The sequence below is a fragment of the Bidens hawaiensis genome, unplaced genomic scaffold (genome assembly GCF_021521415.1).
Source record: "Bidens hawaiensis isolate Kalapana, Puna unplaced genomic scaffold, B.hawaiensis_p1.1 tig00008796_1, whole genome shotgun sequence".
NCBI lineage: Eukaryota > Viridiplantae > Streptophyta > Magnoliopsida > Asterales > Asteraceae > Bidens > Bidens hawaiensis.
In genome coordinates, this window is record NW_027491634.1 from 237385 (window position 1) to 243666 (window position 6282).

General features: G+C 35.7%; 1 pseudogene across 1 annotated transcript; it reads left to right on the forward strand.

Moving 5' to 3' along the window:
• The first annotated feature begins 1834 nt into the window (after positions 1-1834).
• Positions 1835-5226, forward strand: LOC143529975 (protein NLP5-like; annotated as a pseudogene). The gene is made up of 4 exons (XR_013134763.1): positions 1835-2644; positions 3275-3322; positions 3412-4186; positions 4373-5226. The product of XR_013134763.1 is annotated as a protein NLP5-like (transcript).
• The last annotated feature ends 1056 nt before the right edge of the window (positions 5227-6282 follow it).

A 6282-nucleotide genomic window follows, 5' to 3' on the forward strand; every position in this document is an offset into this window, starting at 1 on the left:
GATTCTCATGTTTAGCACGTTAATTTTATTTGTATTTGATCAAAACCCTACAAAACAGTGAATAAATTGCATTAGTTTCACGTTGAATTGAATTCTCAACGCTTTCCAAAAAGGCTTATTCTCAAGTTAATTGAGTCATAGAGCAGTATACTGTATACTATATTGATTGAGTTACGTATTTCTTATATATAATAAGAGATTGTTTTTTAAATATGTGAGGTTCTAGCTCTTTTGGTATTCTTAGAGTTCAAACCCAAGGATTTGGTATATTTAAAGGATGTTTGTTTAAAGGAGCATATAAATTTAAAGGATGTTTGTTTGGTTGGATAATGAATAGGTAAGAAATTGATCCGTTCAAGTAAAGGAATTGAGATTCTTACAAGTTAGTGAAAGAATCCAACAAAAGGATCCAAAATCTTCACTCCTCACACTGCAATTATCACCACCACCATCATGCCACTACCATCACCCCCACCGGACCACCATCGTAGTTACCACCGCCACTACTATATTCCAACTTCTTTTAATAATTTTATGAAATCAAAATATGATTGTTTTGTCCACCAAATATATGAACAAATTAAAAAAATGAAATATAGACACTTTTAATAGGACAAAGGAAGTACTTCCGAAACATTTAAGTCACTTTTACTGATAAATCCATAGGGGCCGAACTGTTAACCTATTAGTTTATTGACAAACCATGAGTTTTGCTTCAACTACCAACACTTAAAAAGTTGAACAAAACACAATTATTTATTAATCTTACATCAGCATTAATATTTTAGTTCTGTACATGTATTCCCCTTGAATCATCATCATCACACTTCAACCTTAAAAATTGAATCTTTCATCCTCAAACCAAGGATCTTGATCAACTTTGGGATTCCCTTGGTGGGACTTCTCAGATTGTAAATCTTGAACAACCAACAAAACATCAAGCTTGGAAAAAGATTATAAGGTAGAATATATATAAACATGATTCCATGTTTGTATCTAAATTTGACAACAAAAAACTTTTTTGCTCAGAAGAAAAGTTTGGCGCCTTTTTTTATTTTCAATAGTATAATCTCAAGAACATGAAACATCAGGTGTTAAATTGTTGATCATATATTTTCACTTATAGTTTGAAATATTATTGGGTTTTCTTGACTATTTGATTTCCATCTTTTTCCTTATCATGCTATTGATTGATCTTTTTGCTGATCTTCTGATTATTATTTTACATGTTTGACAATTTACATAAGTCAAAATAGCAAATATTTGAAGAATATCAAGATCTTCTGCTGTATTTATCGTGTTGTGTTCGAATGATTAGGTAATTCTAAAGAACCCTTTGATATATGTTTTTTTTTGCATGTTATTTTACATTTTTGACTGATTACAGAAGTCAACATAGCAATTTGTAACGGATCCTTTTGATTTTCCAAGGGTTTTTTGTTATCATTTTATGTATGATATATTGATTGATCTTTTTGCATCTGATGATGATTATATGTTTATCATTTGGAATAGTCAAAATAGTAAATCTTGTCAAAATAATTTGATTTTTCCTAGTGTTAATTTAACATGTTATACAACTTTGTTGTTATTTTTTACTTGGATATCTTCATAGATTGATTATTGCAACTGTTTATGATCATTTTACATGTTTGACCGTTACAAAAATCAAAACAAACAAACAAACAAATGCACCTAGTATAAATTAGTGATGTCTAGTTCTGAATTTAAAGAATTTTTTCTCCCATTTTTGACAGATTCCGGCTTTAGAATTTGAATAACAAATCTTTTGCCTTTGGAAATATAAATTGGGGAGGCTTATTAAAAAGTAGCCATGAATAAATACGTTTTCACATTCGAAAATTCATCTAATTCACCTATGGATTTTGATTACATGGATGAACTCTTGTTGGATGGATGTTGGTTACCAACAATCAACGGATCTGAAATCTCGAACAATAATCCCTCTCCTTCCAACCCTTTTGATCCTTCATTTCAATGGCCTAAACTGGAATCCAACATCGAACAACCGGTGCCAAATGATCTTGAAGAAGATATGCCAAAATCCCATGTCAAAAGCCTTATAAAATCACCAGACACCGATGACGAATTTGTTTCTGAATCTAGCAAACAATGATGGATTGCACCAATGGCAAGTTCTGCTGGCTCTTCATTGTCTATGATGGAAAGATTGTTTTATGTAATCAGCAACATAAGACGATACGCGATTGACAAGAATGCACTTATTCAAGTATGGTTACCTGAAACTAGAGAAGGAAGCAAAGTTTTAAGCACGAGCCAAAGGCTTTTCTCACTTGACTTGAGTTGCCCTCGACTTTCTTATTATAGAAACGTATCGGAAAATTATCATTTTTCGACTGAAGGGGATGTTAAAGACAGTGTAGGATTGCCTGGAAGGGTGTTTATGCAAAAAGTGCCAGAGTGGACTCCTGATGTTCGGCTTTTTAAGGTTGAAGAGTATTCAAGAGTTTCTCATGCACAAGAACATGATGTTCGTGGGAGTTTTGCGGTTCCGGTTTTTGATCAGGATGTTAAGAATTGCATTGGTGTTGTTGAGGTTGTTATGACTACTCAGAAAAGTAAATATACTATAGAGATTCAAAGTCTTTGTAAGGCTCTTGAGGTATGCTATTTATAGTTTTTCAAGATTATTGGTATTTAAAAGGTTTAATCCACTGGTTTGCTGCTCTAACCTCTTGAAGGCCACCTGTCCGGTGCACGCTAAGATTTACCGTTAGTTAGCAAAGTACTGTTCAGGGTGTAAACAAGCCATCACGCTCATGAGCTACTTGAGATCGGCTCGCTAAAGGCTCGCTTGTGCCTAAAAATAAGCTTGGCTAATACATGAGCCCGAGCTACATTTATTGAGCTTCAGCTAGTTCACGAGCCTAAACAAGCCTAATGTTTTTATATAATTATTGTTATGTATAAAGTTATGATAAAATAACTAAATATATATATATGCTACTATAAGGTTTTTAATTAAAATGTATAAAAAATAATTAACATGTGTATACAATCCGAGCTCAAGTATGTAAATATCTCACGAGCCAAACTTGAGCTTAGCAATAGAGCTAGAAACGAGCTGAACTCGAGTTTTGGTAAGTTAAATAATCCAAGCTCAAGCCTAGTCGAGCTCGAGCTTAGCTCGACTCGCGCACACCCTAGTCATGACAGGCCACGTGAGTTCTTTGGTAACAGATTTTTTATGGTTAACAAGCTCTAATCCATAACACTTTCATGATTCTGATAGGCAGTTGACCTCATGAGTTCTGAAGATTCAAACACACAAAAAATCAAGGTAATTGGAAGCTAAATTCAGGAAAAAAAAAAGAAGCCACAAAATTCAAGCAATTAGTACTAAAATTTTAAATTTCTGATTATTATTAGGAATATGATGGCTTCTATCATCCTGCATTACCAGATATTCTCGAAACCCTGAAATGTGCATGCATGATTCATAATCTACCACTAGCTCAAACATGGATCCCATGCATCAAACAAGGGGGCAAAGGCGGCTGCCGGCACTCAAACGAGAACATAATCCGCTGCATCTCCACGGTTGATTCTGCTTCATACGTATCTGACCATCGATTTAAAGATTTTCAAGAAGCTTGCTCTGAGCATCACTTATTTATAGGCCAAGGTGTTGTAGGCAAAGCTTTCACAACCAATGAGCTGTTTTGTTACTCACCTGATGTCACCTCATACTTGAAAACCGAGTACCCGCTTGCTCATCATGCTAAAATCTTTGACTTGCATGCTGCTGTGGCTATTCGGGTCCGAACCATGTATGCTGCCATGGTTGACTTTGTGTTGGAGTTCTTCTTGCCTGTTGACTGCAAGAACCGTGAAGAACAAAAGACGATGATTGATTCGTTGTTGGTTATTATACGGAAGGTTTGTGGAAGCGTGAGGATCATTGCAGAGATGGGGATCTTGGAAGAGAGTGCTAATGAAGGTTTAGTTGCAGTTTCTGATTTAGAACCGGTGCCAAAAGTACAAGAAACCGATGGCCATGATCACGGTCCAATTTCAGGGTCAGGTTCTGGTCCAGAAATTGAGAAACGACGTCCTGGTCCGAAGCTGGAGAAAACTATTACTTTGGAAATGATACGGCAACAATTTGCTGGCAGCTTAAAAGAAGCTGCCAGGAATATTGGTGGTATGCGTATATGTTTATCATCTTTATAGTTATTATGATTTGATTTATTATTTATAGTTCATTTTGTACCATTATTATTATTTTCTTGTAATCTCTTTATCAGTTATTTTGAATTATGCTGATGTTTTTTCATGCAAACAACCATCATTTGATCTTAAATCTTGACTCACATTATTATAATTGCAGTTTGTCCGACGACTCTGAAACGAATATGCAGGCAGCACGGGATACAGCGTTGGCCCTCTCGAAAGATCAAGAAAGTCGGCCACTCGCTAAAAAAGATCCAACTTGTAATGGAGTCGATCCATGGTGGGTCGAGTTCCATTGATCAGATCGGGTCTTCTTTCTATTCAAACTTTCCTAAACTTGCCTCTCCCAACCCGTCCAAGCAGACCCATTATCCTTTTCCAGCTACAAATGTCGAAACTTTCTACTCTAAGCCCATTGACCAAGCCACTGCCCCCACTTCATGTAGCCCGAGTTCAAGTTCCGATCCTTCTTTATCTGGTGGAACCCACAATGTACCGATCTTAAACAAGGTTACTGGTGACGGTGCTCTAAAAAGAACCAAAAGCGATGCAGACATTTATGCATTAAACAATCAAAATCAAGAAGCAAAGATCTTTCAACGATCTCAGAGCCATAAATTGCTGACTGAACCACGGGTTCAACCAGATGGTCATCTTTGGAGTGTAAAAGTGACATTTGGGGAAGAGAAGGCTCGATTTCGGATGCAAAAAGATTGGGGTTACAATGAATTATTGCAAGAAATTGCAAAAAGGTTTTGTTTGAGTGATATCAATAGGTATCAGTTAAAGTATCTGGATGATGATTCTGAATGGGTGTTAATAACTTGTGATGATGATGTAGAAGAGTGTCTCGATGTGTACCGGTCGTTTAAAAAAAGTGGGACCATTTGGCTCACTCTTCGTGAGCCACGACTTCGTGTTGGTAGTAGTTTAGGTAGCAACATGCCCCTCGTAAAGGGGAGTTTTGATTTCTAGGCTGTTTTGTTAATTACATGTAAAAATAGGTAAGTCGAGGGGCTGTCAAAATCGTGCCCATGTGATTTTCATGAAACCTTGTCGCGCCTGGTCCTAAGTTATCCCGATTTACCTACTTCTACAAGTAATTAATAAACCACCTAGAATCAAGGTGGTTTTGCTAAACCACCTAAAGATACAAAAAAAATAATGTAGGGTTTTTCAAGGGTTTGGTCCTGCGAAGCTATCGAGTTTGCCATGGTTCTTGACTTTTCAATGCATTGTGATGTTGTGCGGTATGCATTTTCAGATTGTACATTGCAAGGAGTTGCTGGAACTGATGCTGTTATTTTTAGTTTGCAGCAAAGGAAGTTTGTGTAATATATTAAATGTGTAGTATATATTAAATAGGAGATAAGAGATGCAACTTGCATTGCATGGTGTATAAGTTATTATTACATGTATCGCAAATGTATGTTACGATTGTGTGTATTGACTATGCAAGCTATATATTACTTCGTATTGGTTTTTTGTAATTAAACATCCATATCATAGGTTTAATGTTCCATCATAGGTTTTTTGTAATTCAACATCCATGGTTTAGTCTATTAGATCTTGGAGCACCTCCAATGGGCTTCCGTTGGCGGTTAATGATCTCGCGTGGAGGAGATCAAGAGGGATGTGGTGGCGGATGTGGAGGTAAAGTTTTGAGAAAATTGTTACGTGTGTCCGGGACCTATGAGGTTTCTCATAACTTATGTCATGTTACACTGTTTTTATTCATATATTACAGGCCACATACCTCCTAACAGATCAAAAATTATGCTTGGGCTTTTAATTTTTTAATCCATTTTATTTAGTTGCTCCAACCATTAAAAATATGAATCTACTAACTTTCTGCCTTCAAGTTTTAAATCTTCTAATTTCATTGTTTCATATATTTATCTATACAATTATATTTAAGTTATGATGCCAAATTAATTACATATAATTTCTGATGTCAAATTAATAATACTTCAAGAATACAATCACTTGATAGCCTATATTGGTCTATCCTGCTCAACATGCACCATAGGCAATAGATATTTCTATATCAGCATGCATATAGGGAAA